This window comes from Phodopus roborovskii, unplaced genomic scaffold, assembly GCF_943737965.1.
Source record: "Phodopus roborovskii unplaced genomic scaffold, PHOROB, whole genome shotgun sequence".
In the NCBI taxonomy this organism is placed as follows: Eukaryota; Metazoa; Chordata; class Mammalia; order Rodentia; family Cricetidae; genus Phodopus; species Phodopus roborovskii.
This window is the reverse complement of record NW_026126460.1, coordinates 10,360,660-10,378,373: the sequence shown is the minus strand read 5'-3', so window position 1 is coordinate 10,378,373 and position 17,714 is coordinate 10,360,660. Positions and strand designations below refer to the sequence as shown.

The window sequence follows — 17,714 nt, the reverse complement described above, 5'->3', positions numbered from 1 at the left end:
TCTTGTAATGACCACTGTGCTTTATGGCCACGTGTTAAAAGACAAATACCAGGGCTGGATGGTGTGGTGTTTGACTAATACTAGCATTTGAGAGACAGAAGAATGACTGTTAGCCTGAACTATATATTAAGTTCAGGGCCAGCTTGGGTTATATAGCAAGATCCTATTTCAAAACAAATAAACCAAAGCAAAACAAACAGCAAAACTGTAAACATAACACAACTTCACAAGTAAGGTTCTCTAGGTGTGAGGAACTGGTTAATTTTAATGCCTGTAGTTTTTCCAACGAAAGGAGGAGGTATTATATGCAAATTTAGATAATAAAGTTCCAGAGAAAAATAGTATCTGAATTTATCTTAAAGTTTTAACTCAGAAATAGGAATTCTAAACTGGAGCTATCAGTTACTCCTAAATGATTTTGTAATGGATTTTGAATGGAAATTCCTCCATACAAAAAGCCTGGCCATTTCTAACTGTGCTGCCATGCGTCTGCAAGGAATTATCCGCTATGGCTCTGCTGGAGTTAAAGCCAGTGGGCAGCACCCTGCTGTCACGTCCACGCCCAGAACAGTTTAACTTTCATCCTGAGTAGGTGCTAAAGTTTGCTCTTTAAAAAAGAAAAAGAAAAAAGGAAGAGCACTGGCTGCGCTTCCAGAGGGCCCAGGTTCAATTCCCAGCACCAACATGGCAGCTCACAACTGTCTGTCACTCCAGTTCCAGTGAATACGACACCCTCACACACACATACATGTAATGAAGTAAGAGTAAATGAATAATTTTTTAAAAAGTACGTTCACGACATCCTTGCAGTGTATGAAGTTACTCAATAGGCTAGAACCACATAGGAAGTTCTGAACATTTCAACACTAGGAAAAATAAACACAGCCCTCAATTCTGTGTTCCGAGCAGGCAGAACTATATGTAATGCACCAAAGACCTGAACATTAAATTATTGATACAAATTGAAAGAAAAATAACACAAATGAGATCTTAGATGTAATTCTTAATAAACTATTTCACTGAAAGAAAATCCAAAGCATCTTTCAATCTACTGGTATGGTAACAAGAGTCATCTTTCTTCCTGGGCAGACAGACCATCACAGGCTTGGTCTGCTGTAAGGAGATTTTATTTGCACGGTGCTTTTATTTGCACTGTGAAAAACAAACAGCTGTATTATGCCTTTCTGGACAGCCAATAGGCTTCACTTATATTGCTTTGAGAGAAAACAAAAGACATCTCTTTAGAATTGACTTGTAGCATCCTCAGTTTCCTGGATACCAAAACCACAAACTCTTAGCTGTAACCCATGAAAACATAAGCACGCATACACACAATCTAAACAGGCAATAAAGTAAACACAATAAAGTGACCTTACATCTCTGAGGTGCCAATTTACAAGACTGACCACCAGAGACAGAGTTTGGACCTGCCATAGAGAAAAATCATTATTAGCCTGAAAGAAATAAACTAAGCTACCACTGTTACCATCATGGAAAAAAAGCTAAAATGGAAAACAATAATATCGTAAAACCTGTGTCTTGTAAAGATTTCTTTCCATCAGAAGGTGCAGAAACATTGCTGCCCCCCACGGAGCAAAGGAACTCGTTTCTGATTTCTTCCCTGCTTTTCAGACCCCTAGGCGCCGGTGTAGACCGCGAGTGTGGACTTTTTCCAGAGACGAGAGGTAGAAATTTGTACTTTATCCGGAGCCGGTGCACTTTTCCCCTTGGCCCCTCTTTTCTCTGCCTCCAAGATGGTAGGAAAGTTGTCGTTTCGGAGAGCGGAGGAACTGCTCTACGTGTTATGTCCTCGCAGTGCCTGTAGTGGTGCTGTAGGAGGCTGCTGCCTCTTCCAGTGCAGGCGGGCAGCCCTGCCTTCTTGGCTGGAGAGTACATTCAGGGATTTCCCCTTAATGATCACCGACCCTGGGAACACTTTTTAGTTTCCAAAATAAAAATATGATCCTCACCCCTCTTGCTCGACAGGGAAAGATTCTCGCTGAAGCCCAGGGCGGGAGCAATATCAGCCGAGCTTCCTAGTCCACTGCCAGCGCCTCTCTGATCTGTCAGCCCAGTCGAGGGAAAAGGGAGGGGGGGGAGGAAGGAGGAGGGAAAAAAAAAAAAAAAAAAAAAAAAAAAAAAAAAAAAAAAAAAAAAGGCAGCTGAAAGGTAAGCAGAGGCGGCCCCAGGCCCGGCCCACATCCCCGGGCTCCCGTAGGGCGGCGGGCTGGGCCGCGCAGGCAGGGCGGGCGGCGAGCGCGCTTACGTGAGGCCGGGGATCCGCCGGCCCACGCCAGGCCGCGGGCGGAGAATGAAAGGGTGAGTGGGGCCGGCGCTGGGGTGGCGGGGGCTGGGGGACTGGGGGCCTCGGGGACGCCCGCAGGCAGCTACGGCGGGGGTTACGGCGGCGGACTGAGAGCGGCGAGTGGCGCGGCCCGCGCAGGCCGGGCCTGGGGAGTGCTGCGGAAGGGGGGCGCCCTAGGCCTTGGGCCCCGCGGCGGCCGCGCCCTGCCCCCGCGCCTCAGGCCTCCCGCGCCCCTGGGGTCCCCCGGGGCCTCGGGGCGGGCGGGCGGGCGAGCGGCGGGGCGGGCTGCATCCTGCGCCGGCCCCAGGCTCTCCCGCGGGGCGGAAGGCCGGGCGGCGGGGACCGGGGCGGCGGGGCCTTGGAGTGGAGAGTGTGCGGCAGCCCCCCGTCCCCGGGCATCGCGTACACAGACGGGCCCGGGATTCCGGTAACTGTTGGGTTTATTTATCCCCCTCCGCGGCGCTCCGGACGGCCTGGCCGGGGCGGGGCGGGAGGCCTGGCGGGCGTGGGGTGGAGGGGCGGCGAGAAGTCAGGTGCAGCCGCGGCCCGGAAAGTTTCCTTTTAGGCCCGAATTGGGGGTTGCCTTCTCTCCGGGGAGCCCCGGTCCTAGCGCCGGGGACCCCCCGAGGGCGTGGGGGAGAGCGCTCGGCTGGCTTGAAACTCTTTGCCAGTTCCTGTCCATTCAAGGTACTCCGCCCCTGCACCCCTCGCCCGCGCCCCACCCCACTCCCCTCGATCCCCTCCGGGGCTGCCAACTCCAGCCCATTCCCCAAGAGCGCCCAGGCCCGGGGAGAAGCCTTCTCTTCCGGTTTGGAAAAGTTTTCAAGGGATTTTTTTTTTTTTTTTTTTCTTAGCGATATTAGTTAGTGCCTGGGCTCTGGGGGGTGGGAAGGGAGGAGGTCGATTCAGGTGCTGTTTCTCCTGCACAGCCTTTGCCCGTCGCCCTCCCCCCCTTTAATCCCGGACCCCACGGAGCCGCGGTGGGGGTGCTCCTGGCTCACTTATTACCCCCACCTTGGCTCCCGAACTCCTTTGGGTCTCCGGTCCCCTTTCTGGACAGCTCCGGGCAGAAAGATAGTAAGTGGGAAGCAGGAGAGCGAACTGTCAGGGAGAGGGGCAGGACAGGCAGGCTTCGGGAGCAGTCCCTAGCCCCCCAGGTGTAGGACTTTTCCCCTCCGGTTTGGTCACTGTCCGGTGAAAGCAACTCAGAGACTGAAGCCAACGGGGGTGAGGGGGGGCACCGCGGCTGACAGGCGTTGCAGAGAATTCAAAATTGGGAGGAAGGAACTGGAGGGCAGGGCGGCTTTTGAAGTAAGGTCTACCTGCAGTTTTAGGAGCGATGATTGGTTTGTTCTGATGGTAACTGCTTAGCTCTGTGTGATGTCCTTAGGTGTCTGTCTAGAATTAGAAAAATGGGGGTCTTAAGGACAGTTAAAGTTGGGATTGCTGCAGCTCAGGGTGTGGAGGAGCCCGGTGTATTTAACATAGACTCTGGCTTTGGCCTACCCTACAAGCGAACTCGGTTTTGGTGCCATCAACTCTGAAACTTTTTTCTCTTCTTTTTTTTTTTTTTTTTTTCATGTAGTAAACTCGAATTTCCAAATCTAGATTTCCTTCTTCTCAGGGACAGGCTGGGCTACAACTGACCACCTCCTGGTTGTTGTTTAGTGTTGGAATTGCAATGTCCATGGCCCTGCCACCTCCAGCCCTACATGTGTGTAGAGTTCATTTAACCTATTTTATTAGTTCTTTTTTTCCACTCACTCTTCACAGAGTTTGGGTCAGCGTGCATGCGTGTGTGTGTGTGTGTGTGTGTGTGTGTGTGTGTGTGGTGTGGTGTGGTGTGGTGTGTGGTATGTTTGCCTGGCCTGCCTGCCTGCCTGCCTGCCTGTGCCCGCCTGTGCCCGCGCACTCTGCTTGGTTGCAGGTTGGAGGTTGCTGGCAGAGGCAGTCCTGTTCTGATCACTCAGCCCACAGAGCAGTGGTGTGAAGAACGGCCTGTCAATTGCTCAGGGTAATCCCTGACTTGGTCAGCCCTGGCTTCTGTCAGGCACCACAGTGAGGCTCCTTCCCTGATTCTTACCAAGATCCTTTGCTTTTGTCTGGCTAAAACAGCTGTTTTCTCACAGTGCTAGGTGCCCAGCCATTTAGACTTGTGTCTAAGAAAGTCTTGGTATTTGAAGATGGTATGGATTTGGAATCAAAATGCAAATTATATGTAGTGGTTGTTTTATCATTATTGATTAATTGGAATTGCTTATTGACTAGGGCGTTTCTTGTATGTGTGGAGCAAAATCATTATTCCTGTTAATGGCCCTTATTTTTTTTAGAGCAAACTGTATAGAAGAAAACTCATTCTGGGATATTTTAAACATTGAGAGAATTCTTGTTATTTTGTAATATGTTGTTTTGTTTGTTTTCTGTGTTTTCAAGACAGGGTTTCTCTGTGTAGCCCTGGCTGTCCTGGAACTCACTCTGTAGACCAGGTTGGCCTCAAACTCAGAGATCCATGTATTTAGTGCTTATCATCAGCTTTATATTCTTAATTTTAAAAACTGTACAAATACTGAAAGTTTGTGTTTTCTTTTCCACCATCCTGGCCCAAACATTTTAATTCCTTGTTGTAACCCACTAATAGGCTATTTTATTCCTGAGGAAATGGTAGATTTGATGTTTTAAGAGTTAATTTTATTTCCAGCTAATAAGAGACTTTCTGGGAACATACTGAATTGTTTTAAATGGAAAGGGACTGTCTTTTTCACTATGAGTTGTTTTGCTTAAAAAGATGTTTAATTTGTATGTCTGAAATGATCAACTTTTTTTTTTTTTCTCTGAAAGGTTTTATAAAGAAGTTTGTATCTCCCATCTCTATTGTGTTTTTTCTTCCCAGGAAGTCATATTCCTGCTAATTTTTAAAATTTTATTTTATTTTTTGTGTTATGGGTGTTTTGCCTGTAGGTGTGTCTGTGCACCATGTGGATGTTGGGCCTGAGGAGGCCAGAAGGGGGTGTCAGATCCCTTGGAGCTGGAGTTCTAGATGATTACTCGGCACCACATGGGTGCTGGGGATGAACCCTGGGTCCTCCAACAGAGCAGCCTGTGCTCTTGCCTACTGAGCCTTCATTCTGGCTCCCGTTGCTGCTAATTTTAGAGGCCTGGAAATTTTAATTTAGGCAGACAGTTTGAAGTCTGAGAACTTAAACCAAACCTGTTAGTTCAATCAGACACTTTTCCTTTCCTTTCGCTAAGATCTTCTCGGTTAGCTCTCGGTATCTCAGTTTGGAAATGGGTTTATGGTCTGGAAAGCCTGGCTGTTTGTGTCTGAAGACAGCTTCCTTCCACACCTGATCCTTTGAGGAGTGGTGGGTGAGACTGGTTCAGGGCTGCTCTGGAGGTACCGTAGGGTGAAGACAGCTGAGTGCTCACTGCCTCTGCTGTGAGCCTATCCCAGAGGCCGGGTAAAGTTTTGACAGTGCTCTTGGTCATTTTGAGATTTGGGAGAAACTTAGGTTAAAATGTGAGGCCTTGCTTGCTGTTGGTGGTGCATGCCTTTAATTCAAGGCTCCAGAGGCAGAGGCAGGCAGATCTCTGTGAGTTCCAGGACAGGCTCTAAAACAATGCAGAGAGACCTTGTCTGGAAAAGCAAAAAAACAAACAAACAAACAAACAAAAATGTTAGGCGTCCTGCATTTTCTTCCCCGATTAAGTTCGGAAGACCACTTGGTTCTAACTCTCTCAGTGTGGTTTACCTTGTTCATTCATATTTATTTTGGAGCCTGGGACTCACTACTTAGATTAGGCTGGCCATTGCCTCACAGTGATCTTCCTGCATGTAAGTGCTGGCCTTAGGGATGTGGGCTATCATCCCAGCTGTAATTTACTCTTAAAACTAATTCTTAGCCAGGGATGGTAGTGGATGCCTGTATTCCAGGACCAAAGGATCTCAATTTCAAGGCCAGCCTGGCTATATAGTAAACCCCCCCCCCCCATTCCTGTCAGTAAAACCTACCACTTTTTGTGCTGAGATCTCTGTATCATGTTGTCATCCAGTTATATATACATGGTTGGGCTGGCTTGGGGTTGTGGCCTCCTTTGATTCCATTTCTTCTTAACCTTTGATTTCTTTCACAGGACAGAGAAGACAAATTCTTTGCTATAAGTAAGGATTAGATGTTTCTTCTAGCCTACCCTGTGTCCTTTAGTAATGCCATCTAAGTAACATCTTGTTTGCTTTTTTCTTACTAAAAATAATACATACTCATACTATATTTGGAGAATATACCTATCTATCCCACTCAGGAAGATAACTTTTTATTGCCTTTCTGTTTTTTTCTGAATGTGCCTACAGCATAAGCATGAGTTTGAGAACCCTGAAGGTAACACTTGTGTACTTTTGTAGTGGTTAAAAGTTTGGGCTTTACTGGTAGTGCACACCTTTAATTCCAGCACTCTGGGAGGTGGAGGCAGGTGGATCGCAATGAGTTCAAGGCCAGCATGGTGTACAGAGCTAGTTCCAGAACAGGCTCCAAAGCAATATAGAGAAACCCTGAATCCCCCCACCCAAAAAAAGTTTGGGCTTTAGAGTCAAATTGGTCTTTAATACTAGGGATTTTACACCTTACAATTAAAATTAATCTTTTGTTTATGTTTGTGTGTGTTTGTGTTTATGCCACAGCATGCATGTGGGGGTCAGAGGACAACTTGCAGGAGTCAAGTAGGGGTCCAGTTTTCTGATTCCACTGAGTGGGTCCCAGGGATTGAACTCAGACTGCCAGGGTTGGCATCAGGTGCTTTTACCTTGGCATCCCCTAAAACGAATTCAAAATAAAGTCTAAGTCGGGAAATAGTGGCACACACTTTTAATCTTAGGGAGGCAGAGGCAGGTGGATCTCTGCATTTGAAGCCAGCCTGGTCTACAGAGTGAGTTCTAGGACTCCATGGGAGGAGGGACCTTTTAAAATAATAAAATAATAACAACTATTCTTTTAGAAGGCAGGCTGAAGAGACAGCATTGGCTGCTCTTCCATAAACTCAAGTTTCCTCCCCAGCACCCACATTGGGTAGCTCACAACTGCCTGCTCCAGATGATCTGATACCCTGTTGTGGACTACAAGAATGCCAGCACTCACACATTCATATATCCACACATAGACACATCAAAAATAAAAGCGGGGCTGGAGAGATGGGTCAGTGGTTAAGAGCACATGCTTGTCTCCTAGAGGACCCAGGTTCTGTTCTCAGTATCTGTATTTGGTGGCTCATGACTGTAACTCCAGATCCTGGGGCTCAGACACTCCTTCGAGGTATGTAAACACACACAGACCACACAAAATCTCATGATTAGAAATAAAAACATTTAGCCTTTATTCCCAGCACTTGGGAGAGGCAGGCAGATCTCTGAGTTCAAGGCGAGCCTGGTCTACAGGAGCTAGTTCTAGGACAGGCTCCAAAGCTACAGAGAAACCCTGTCTCAAAAAACAAAATAAATAAATACAATACAAAAAAAATTTAAAGTTGATTTTATTAATCTTAGCTTCAAGCTCATCTGTAATCTCCATACTTGGGAGGCTGAGTTTGATGTCAGTTGAGCTGTATAGAGAGTTTAGGCCAGCCTGGGCCAGAGCGCGGCATTGTCTCATAGAAACAAAAATAGTCTCAGTTTTTTCTTCAGTGAAATAAGCACTGATCTTACCTGTGTTGCCGTGTAGCTGTGGAAGATGAGGCTCTGCACTTTTAGGAGCATGGGAGTTTGATTTGCTCTTTTTTTTTTTTTTTTTTTTTTTGGTACTGTCTGTTGAACCCAGGGCCTTACAATCTGTACTACCAAAGTGAATTTGAACTTGACATCCTCCATGCCTGACTGCCCTGAAGATTAATTAGTGTTCCCTTGTGGTTTTGAAGGCCCGAGTAGTTTGAGGCCTTGGTAGGTTTACTCTGGAGTGACCTGAGAAGGCGACAGGAGTCATTGACTCCAGGGTTCATTCATTCCTTTAGCAAGATGAACTGTCTTGTGTCAGCTCCTACCCTGACAATACAAAAAAGTCTCCTGAAGGAAGTATTTACCTTAAACTTTTGAACCTCCAGAGTTTTAGGCGTGCACCATTATTTATTAAGTCTTCTTATTGGTTATTGAACCCAGGACTCCTAGCATTGTTGGCTAGCATGCTACCAAGCAACAAGCAACCAAGCTGTGGCTCTAGGTAGCCCCTCTTCCCCGCCTCTGTTCCCCATCCCCCACAATCATAGAACTTTAGTCTGGTGGAGTAGAACCCTTAGAAAATTGGCATTTACAACATTGAATGGGTTATCCTGGGGGTGGGAATCCTATTTTTCTACTCTGGCCTCGGTTTCTGCTCTAAGCAAATGGGAGGAATTAGGTATTTCAGGAGGTGGGACCTGCAAGTATGAATAAATGCCTAGGGACAATAAAGTGTTCTGTGTTGTAAATTGTGATCCTTCTGTGGCCTTGGGCCATGGGGAATGGTGGTGTAAGTAGTAGCTGGAGACTCAAGTCTGTTGCTGGGATAAGGAAAAAACTTACAAGTGATCCCGAGGGTCTTTGGCCAAGTACATTACTTAAAGTGGATTGGAGTTGTCTGAAGAGTAGGTAAAATAAAGGGGGTGCAAGTCTGGATGCTTCCCAGAAGACAGTGTGGAGGGTTTGAATTGAGGTGGCTGTGAGCTAGAGGTGGCAGAGGCTGCTTGGAGGGCAAAGGGCCTCAGGAGGGTGGCTTCACGGAGGGGCAGGTGGGGTGGGAGGCATCCTGAGAGGGCCACCGAGTGGTAGGACGAGGCAGATGGTAGTGACTGTCAGGAAGTAGAAATGGATTTGTGTACATGGACAGTTTGCACACTGGTTTGAAATCTGGAGTCAGACATACATTAGAAATGACCATGACTGCTCTGGAAATGCTTGTGTGACTTATATTTTGTGTGTAACTTAGTGACTTTACAGATGGAATAGATTATACCACACACTCAGTCTTGAATGTTTAGAAATTTCAACCAGGTGCTGACCTGAAAAAACTAAATTTGGTCAGAAAATTTAAGTTCAGAAAACTTGGAAGGCCTGGATGTAGGACTGGATTTCAATTTGTAGTTTCTTTGCTGTGTTGAGGAAAGGTCTCATGATACAGCTCAGGGTGGCCTTGAACTTGCAACCACCTTCCCACCCATCTCTTTCCTTTTTGAGATAGTATCTCTAGTTCTAGCTGACCCGGAATTCACAGCCTTGAATTCTGGTGAATTTCTCCTGCCTCAACCTCCCTAGTGTTGAGATTACAGGTGTGAGCCACCACACCCTGTAAGGTCTTCTTCTTTTTTAAATTCAGTAACTTGCTGAGACTTGTTTGAGTTGGAGCCTTCAGAAGAGCAAAGTTTGATGAAGTCTGCCTATGGGCCACTTCTGCCTGACTGTAGGCCTTTCATCATGGGCTGCTATAAAGTAAAATCAAAAGACATGCCCGTAGTGCCTGCTGGGTGTGGGGGCTACTGACTGAGGCCAGGAGAGAGATTATTGAGAGAGGGGGAAACCGGGTGTCACAAGCTCCAGAGGATTCAAGAATGGGAAAAGTGAATGGATTCAGTAGCAGAAGAGCTTAGTTTCAGATTCTTGGAACACTAGAGTCTGAGTGTAGCCACAACTTACAGTTTCTCCTTTCTGGTCCTGCAGTGTAGGATTTTCTGTCATCAGTCATCAGTCATGTCATTGACAGGGATTTAGTAAGCGCTTGTTGTAAAGAATTATTAACCTGAGCTGATTGATCTTCTAACCAGTTCAGTTGTGTGTGTGTGTGTGTGTGTGTGTGTGTGTGTGTGTGTGTGTGTGTGTGTGTGTGTTTTCGTGAGCCCTGGAATTTACCATATAGACCAGACTGGCTTTAAATCAGAGATGCACCTGCCTCTGCCTTTTGGTAAGTGCTGAGGTTAAAGGCATATATGCCACCAAGTCTGACCTCTGTTAGTGTTTTCTGTCAGAAGGAAATCAATGCCTAAGTGCTCTTTACATATGCAGAAAACATTTTTTAAATGTAGATTTTTAATGTGGATCTCAGGAGAAATTTCTCAGTATATTCTGTAACTCTAGCCCCAAGGAGGTAGGAGGTCATGAATTAGTGGAGAATTACACTGTACCATTCATGAAACCACTAGCAGCTGGAAGAGGGCATTTTAGCCCTGCAGATTTGGAGATGAAAATGATAATACTAATAAACTACCACTTACTGCTTCTAATAGTAGTTAACGTTAAGTGATTACTATGTGCTGGGTACCATGCTAGGCATGGGTTCTTGAAATACCTAATTTAATTCTACTAAGCAACTCAATGAGGTACATACAATTATCTTCCCTTTACAGATGAGAAAATTGACCAGATTTGTGCCACATCCCTGGTCTTCCCAGAGGCAATGAGTGATCTCTCTCCTGCATAAACTGTCCTTAACCTTTCTCACAAGTCAGGTAAGGCCATTGAATTACTTTAAATTCATAATGTGAATTTATTTGTATACTTGCCTTTTGAGGAGTCTTGGACCAGGTATTTTTTAAACACTTATTTCTTTTTAAATTATTTTGGCTTACTTGAATATGACTTTATAGTTTTGGGAGAGGGGTGGTTTTCTCTTTTAGCCATATCTGTTGATATATTTTCATCTTTAGTCAAATTTTACTGTATTTTACATTGATATGTGGACTTTAGGATTTAAAAATTAGTATATTCTAATTCTTATAAATTATTAATAATTTAATTTATTTTTAAAATTTCTTTAATGTGTACTGGTATTTTACATGTCTGTCTGTCTGAAGGTGTCAGAGCCCCTGAAACTGGTGTTATAGGCAGTTTGAGAGCTGCCATGTGGATGCTTGGAATCGAACCTGGGTCCTCTGGAGGAACAGCCAGTGCTTTTAACTGCTAAGCCATCTCTTCAGCCCTTCAAATTCTTTTCTGAAAGATCAAGTAAATGAAAACCTAATAGTTTGAAGTCTGAAGCAGGAAACTAAGTTCTTATTTTGTTGTTTTGTTTTTTCGAGACAGGGTCTCTGTGTAGCCCTGGCTACACTGGAAGTGGCTTTGTAGACCAGGCTGCCCTTGAACTCAGAGATCTGCTGCTGCCTCCCCAGGGTTGGGATGAAAGGCGTGCGCCACCACAGTCCCCCCCACCTCAGCCTTTTAAAGATGTGTTTTTTTTGTCTTGTATTAAACAATAGAGCTTAGTGTTAGCCTTTTGCCATCATGAATTAGAAAATCCAATAGTATCTACCACTCCATCCTGCCTTTGTGATGCTGGGATTGAATTCAGGCAAGTATTATGCCACCAAATTACACTTCCCCAACCCTTCAAAACTATAAAGCTTCCAGTTTGTGCAACTTTCTCCTGGTATTTGACTATAGCTGTAGGAAATAATTGTAGAGGCTGGAGAGAAGGCTCAGCAGTTAAGAGCTCTGACTGTTCTTCCAGAGCATGGGTTCAATTTCCAGCACCCACATGGCCTCTTACAACTGTCTGTAACTCCAGTTCCAGGGAACCTGACACCCTGTCAGAGGCATACATGCAGGCAGAACACCAATGCACATTTAATAAAAATAAATTACAAATACATATATATGTATATATGTATACATAACATATGTACACACACATACATATATATGGAAATACTTGTATAGACTTTGTGAAGTACTAATTTAATGCCTTTTAAGAATTTTTTAAGATTCAGGAGTATAGTTCAGTGTTCCTCTCCTGGCCTGTCATAGATAAGGCCCTGGACTCGAATCTCAAAAGTACAAAGAGGGGATTATTTAATAATAGATGTACATGTTAGACACTTTGAGGAGACAATCTGGGATTGTGTTCCTATTAGCCGGGCGGTGGTGGCACATATGCTTATCTTGAAACCCAGCATTCCTCTAAACCTAGCATTTGGGAGGCAGAGGCAGGGGGAATCTCTGAGTTCAAGGCCAGCCTGTTCTACAGAGTGAGTTCCAGGGCTGTTACCAAAAAAAAAAAAAAAAAAAAAAAAAAAAGAAAAGAAAAAGAAAGTTAAGAAAGTTACTGTTAGTGGGCTGAAGAGATAGCTCAGCAGGTAAAGGTGTTTGCTGCCAAGCCCAAGGACCCCTGGGTCCACATGTTGGAAGGAGAGATCAGAATCCTGGTTGTCCTCTGACTCTACATTCGTGCTGTGGTACACATGTGCCCCCCCTCCCCAGACAGATGTAGTGAATAATACGAGTTATTATTTGTTTAGAATCCATTTAAATCCATTCAGTTTCAATTAAGATTCTGTGTTTGGGGCTGGGGAGATGACGGTAGGAAGTGCGAACTTGAAGGCCTGCTTTTGGGTTCCTGGAACCCATGTTAAATACAGACTTGGTGCTATGTAACTGCCATCCAAATACTCCATGGCGAGGTGGGAGTCGAGACAGGAGCCTCCTCCAGGAGTCTGCAGCTAGCTGGCCTGAGGCATGAAGTGCATGGAAAACTGATGCCAGTCTGACCTCCATGTACATGCTGTGCCATGTGTTACAACATGTGCATACACACACACACACACACACACACACACACACACACACACACACACATCTTGTGTACACAAAACTACAGAGTTTTATAGAAGTCTCTGCATTAAGCATGAACTAATTGAAATTTGATAATGCTCAGGAAACTTAGCCCTTTGGGAGCTTGTTTTCTAGGAAGTAAGAGGACAAGAGTTTACAAAGTTTACAAAGAGATTGTGATGTGTTTCCACACTAGACCACACCAAAGTACTTCTGATGCGCAGACACCCACTCAGCTGGGGATTTGTGTGCTGAGGTTTGTTTGTTTGTTGGTTGGTTTTTCGAGACAGTATTTCTCTGGCTTTGGAGCCTGTCCTGGAATTAGCTCTTGTAGACCAAACTGGTCTCCAATTCACAGACATCTGCCTGCCTCTGCCTCCCGAGTGCTGGAATTAAAGGCGTGTGCTACCAACACCCAGCTAGTTTGTTTTTGAGACAGGGTCTCACTATGTAGTCCTGGCTGGCCTAGAAATTCCAGTGTAGACTAAGCTGGCCTTGAACTTCCAGAAATGCTTTTGTATCTGACTCCTGAGTGTGGATATTAAAGGCATGTGACACCTTGTCTGATGCCTGAACTGTATTTTAAAAGATGGGTTAGTAAGGCCGAAGAGATGGCTCAGCAGTTAAAATTATGTGCTGTGCTTGTAGAGGACTGGGTTTAGTTTTCAGTACTGATATTGAGTAGCTCACACATGCTATACTCTAGCTGTATGAGCTCCACTTTGGTCTTCACAGCACCTGTACTCACATGCGCGCGCGCGCACACACACACACACACACACACACACACACACACATTGTACTCCCACTACTTGGGAAGGAGACACAGGAGGATCAGAAGTTCAAGGCCATCCTTGATTACATAGAGAGTTCCAGAGTTCCAGGCCAGATTGGGCTATCTGTGTCCCTTTCTCAAAAAGCAAAACAAAACAAGATAAACTAGAAAACAGATATTTATTATAAAAGTAAGTGTGTTGTAAATAAATGTTTACATGATGAATATTTTATGGTTTTGATTGTGTGAGGCCCTGGGGGTTGACGTCATGTGGAAGGGCTTGGCAGCCCCAAGTACTTTTTCATCTGCTGAGCCCACTCACTGTTCCCATTGAGGTGTATTTTACTACACAGATTTTTTTTTTTCTCTCTCTCTCTCTCTGAGACAGGGCTTCTCTGTAAAACAGCCCTGGCTATCCAGGAAGTCACTCTGTAGACCAGGCTGGTCTAGTACTCACAGAGATCTGCCTTCCTCTGCCTCCTGAGTGCTGGGATTAAAGGCATGGGCCACCACTGCCCAGTAAGACAGAGTTTTTCTATTTAGCTCTGGCTGGCTGTCCTGGAACTCTCTCTGTAGTTCAGGCTGGCCTCAAACTCACAGAGATCCACTTGCCTCTGCTTCCTGACTTGTCTTTTTTTGAGGCAGGTCTCACTGTATAGCCCTGACTGTCCAGAAACTTGCTATGTAGTCCCAGTAGGCCTCAGATTCAGAGATTGTCTGCCTTTGCCTCCCAAGTGCTAGGGTAGGCATGTGCTGCCACTTCTGGCCTAGAATTGTCTAAAGCTGTTTGTGGTTAACTATGGTAGTGCACTTACATCTAGGTTTCCCTTCTTTAGAGCAGCTGAAGAAATCCCAAAGGAACTCCGAGTGTACCGACTGCCACTGTATCACAACTAGGCAGCGTGAGTCAGTGTCTGCAGTGCAGTTTCTGAACCAGGATGAGCAGAGGTCCAGAGGGATTTCCCCCTTAGGCACTGTGAGGGCAGCAGCTCTCCACCAGGGGGCAGTAGAGCCTGTGGACAAAACCAATAGACCTCATGCTTGCAGTGAACAGTCGGGTCTGCTTGTTGAGCTCATAGACAGGAGGGTAAGGATTCATTATGACCTGCTGCCCTTCCATTTTGCAAGACATTCAGTCAGAATTGGAGGAGACTGGCAGCAAGGAGCCAATAGCTGATTATTTTTGTCAACTGAAGAAAAATAAAGGCCAAGTTTGCTTTTTCCCAACCTCTATCATGTGGGAGCTTGTGGAAACTAGCTAGCCTCCAGGGAAGAGGATTTGTGATGTACACTTCCAGAGACAGCGGGAAGGTGAAAATTGTTATCAAATAGTTCCCTGTGGTAGGAGGTGGAAGTGAGATGTTGCTCTTCTGAAAATGGAGAAAAGATGAGATAAAAAGCTCAAGAAATAATAAAGACAACAGACAATAAGGATGGCCTGGTGTCTGAGAGTTCAAAATAAAGAATAATCTCCTCATTGTAGAATTGAAAGTCACTTTCTTTTTGTTGTTGTTGGTTTTCTTGCTGTTTGTTTTGTTTTGTTTTTTTCTAGACAGGGTGTCAGTATGTAGCCATGGCTGTCTTGGAACTCAGTATGGAGACCTGGCTGGCCACGGACTCACAGAGATCTTCCTGCCTCTGCCTCCAAAGTGCTGGGACTAAAGGAGTGAATCACCACATCTGGCTATGAAAGCTGCTTTTAAAGCAGTGGATGACAGGCACAAAGAAGTCTCTGAGAAAGACTAGTGAGCCAGGTGTGGGGGACCACCCTGTAATCCTAGTGCTTGGGAGGCTGAGGCAGGAGGATTGCATGAGTGTGAAGCCACTACTCTGGGGTGCACAGTTTCAGGCCAGCCCAGAGAGGATGACAGGTGGGAACTGCAGTAAACTAGCTGAAGTAACTGAAGATGCCAGTGGAATTAACGAGGGAAAAACTTAAAAAACAACAAAACCAAACCAACCCCCACCTCTCCCCACCTTGGTTTTTGAAGGCTCAGGGATTAAGAGCTCTGGTTGCTCTTGCGGAGGACTCAGGTTCTGTCCCAGCACCTACATGGTGTTTCATAGCCATCTTAATTCCAGGTCCATCAGATCTGACACCCTCTTCTGACCCCCAAACCCCCAAAAACCGGTGTTTGAAAGGAAGTGGGCTGCAGTGGCTCAGGCCTTTTTGTTTTCATTTCTTTGTGCATGTGTGCGTGTAGGTGTGCACAGTCGTGTGCACATCCCTGTGAGCGAATGCAAGTGCATACTCCGGGTGCATGTGTGACACAGGGTGGCCTCAGGTGTAGGTCCTCACCTTCTACCTAATTTGAGACAGGGTCTCTCTGTTTCCCCTTTCCCTCTGTGCCCCAGTTAGCTGGGTTAAGAGATCCCAAGGTTTCTCCTGTCTCCACCTCATCTCCCAGTAGGAGTGTTGACATGATAGGTGTGTGGCTTTTCTGGGGATTCAAACTCAGGTCTTCAGATTCCTGTAGCAGGGTCTTTATCCACTGACCCATCATCTTGGCCACGTAAATAACTAAAACAAACCTAACTTATATGTAAGATATATACATATATGTGTACACACACACTTGTTTTTTCGAGGCAGGGTTTCTCTATGCAGCCTTGGCTGCCCTAGCACTAGCTCTGTAGACCTGGCTGGCTTGCCTCTGCCTCCTGAGTCCTAGAATTAAAGGTGTGTGTCACCACTTCCTGGCTAAGGTATTTTTGAATAATTAAAACAAAACTTAGATTTAGTGTGTGTGTGTGTGTGTGTGTGTGTGTGTGTTTGCAAGTGGGTACATGTGTACATGCATTCATGCCACTATGTATGTGGATGCCAGAGGACAACTTGCAGGAGTCTGTTTTTTCCCTTATGTGGGTTCTAGGGATGCAACTCAAGTCCTTGGGCTTGGTGACTAGTGTCTTTACCCTCTGAGCCATCTCGCCAGCCCCAATGGTAACTCTTTTTTAAAAACAGTGGATCTCCTTCCTGGTCTACAAGAGCTAATTCCAGGACAGACTCCAAAGCCACAAAGAAACCCTGTTTCGAAAAACAAAACAAACAAACAAACAAACAAAAATAAAACCTCAATATGGAATTGGAGATTGGGGTGGTAGAGTGCTGGCTAAGCCCTGGGTTTAGTCCCCAGCACCGCACAAAAACAAGCATGGTGAGATATGCCTAAAGTCTCAGCAGTCTGAAGAAGGACACAGGCGGGTCAGAAGTTCACGGTTATAAGAGCCTGTCTCAAAAGAAAAGAGAAAGCTGCCAGAGCGTGCAGTGGTTGTCAAGCGAAGGCTCAGCATGTGCAAGGCCAGGGTTTAATCCCCAGCACCAGAAACAAGCTGGAAGGAAGAGACCAGAGCTAGGGAGGGACACATGTCTGTGGCAGAATTCCAGCCTGTCCTGGAATTCGCTCTATAGACCAGGCTGGCCTTGAACTCACAGACATCCGCTTGCCTCTGCCTCCTGAGTGCTGGGCCATATTGAGTTTTGAGACAGGGTTACACTGTGTACCTTGGCTGACCTGGAACTCGCTCTGTAGACCAGGCTGGCCTTGAGATCCTCCTGCCTCTTCTTCTTGGAGTGCTAGGATTAAAGGCATGTCCATGCCCCCATATTCAAGTTCTTAAAGGAAGGGTATTTCTTGACTTTTTCAAAAACAAATGTCTAAGCTGTGTCATCCCCCATTTGGGTGACTTTGGGATAGAGTTGAGGTTCAGGCAGCTCAGTAAGACTCTGACCTCATAAATTAAGTTCAGCTTGTTGTTATAGACTATATAATGTTAAATAAGTGCTACAGTTGGTTTTTGTATGTACTTGTGTAGCAGATACCATGTAATTTCTCTCTTCGTTTTCTTAGGGAATCTTGGATCAAAAAATCCAAACCATGATTAGTACTTATAGTTGACTATTGAGCACTGAATTAAATGGTGTAAATGTGGTTGAGTAACTAGTACTTGATCTCAAGAAGTTCTCTGGAAAAGCAGCCAGTGCTATTAACTGCTGAGCCATCTCTCCAGCCCCTACTTTCCCCCTGCCCCTACTTTGAGGCAGAGTCTAATGTGGTCCAGGTTGACTCGGACTTACT

General features: G+C 45.6%; 1 protein-coding gene and 1 long non-coding RNA gene across 6 annotated transcripts in view; one reads left to right on the top strand and one right to left on the bottom strand.

Moving 5' to 3' along the window:
* Positions 1 to 995: 995 nt before the first annotated feature.
* Positions 996 to 2,375, bottom strand: LOC127226367 (uncharacterized). The gene is made up of 2 exons (XR_007834876.1): positions 2,267 to 2,375; positions 996 to 2,063 (listed from the first exon to the last, which is right to left on the bottom strand). It is a non-coding gene; the product is annotated as an uncharacterized LOC127226367 (long non-coding RNA).
* The window catches only part of Ino80d (INO80 complex subunit D), a 54,062-nt gene continuing 38,522 nt past the window's right edge, over positions 2,175 to 17,714 (top strand). For 2 of the 5 annotated variants that reach the window (XM_051190331.1, XM_051190326.1), the window contains exons 1-2: positions 2,177 to 2,319; positions 10,661 to 10,762. The gene's annotated coding sequence lies outside the window, so the exon portion shown is untranslated. Of the gene's footprint in view, positions 2,320 to 2,584; positions 2,733 to 2,851; positions 2,993 to 10,660; positions 10,763 to 17,714 lie in introns of those variants that run through there. The other 3 variants (XM_051190329.1, XM_051190327.1, XM_051190330.1) reach the window with 3 other exon arrangements.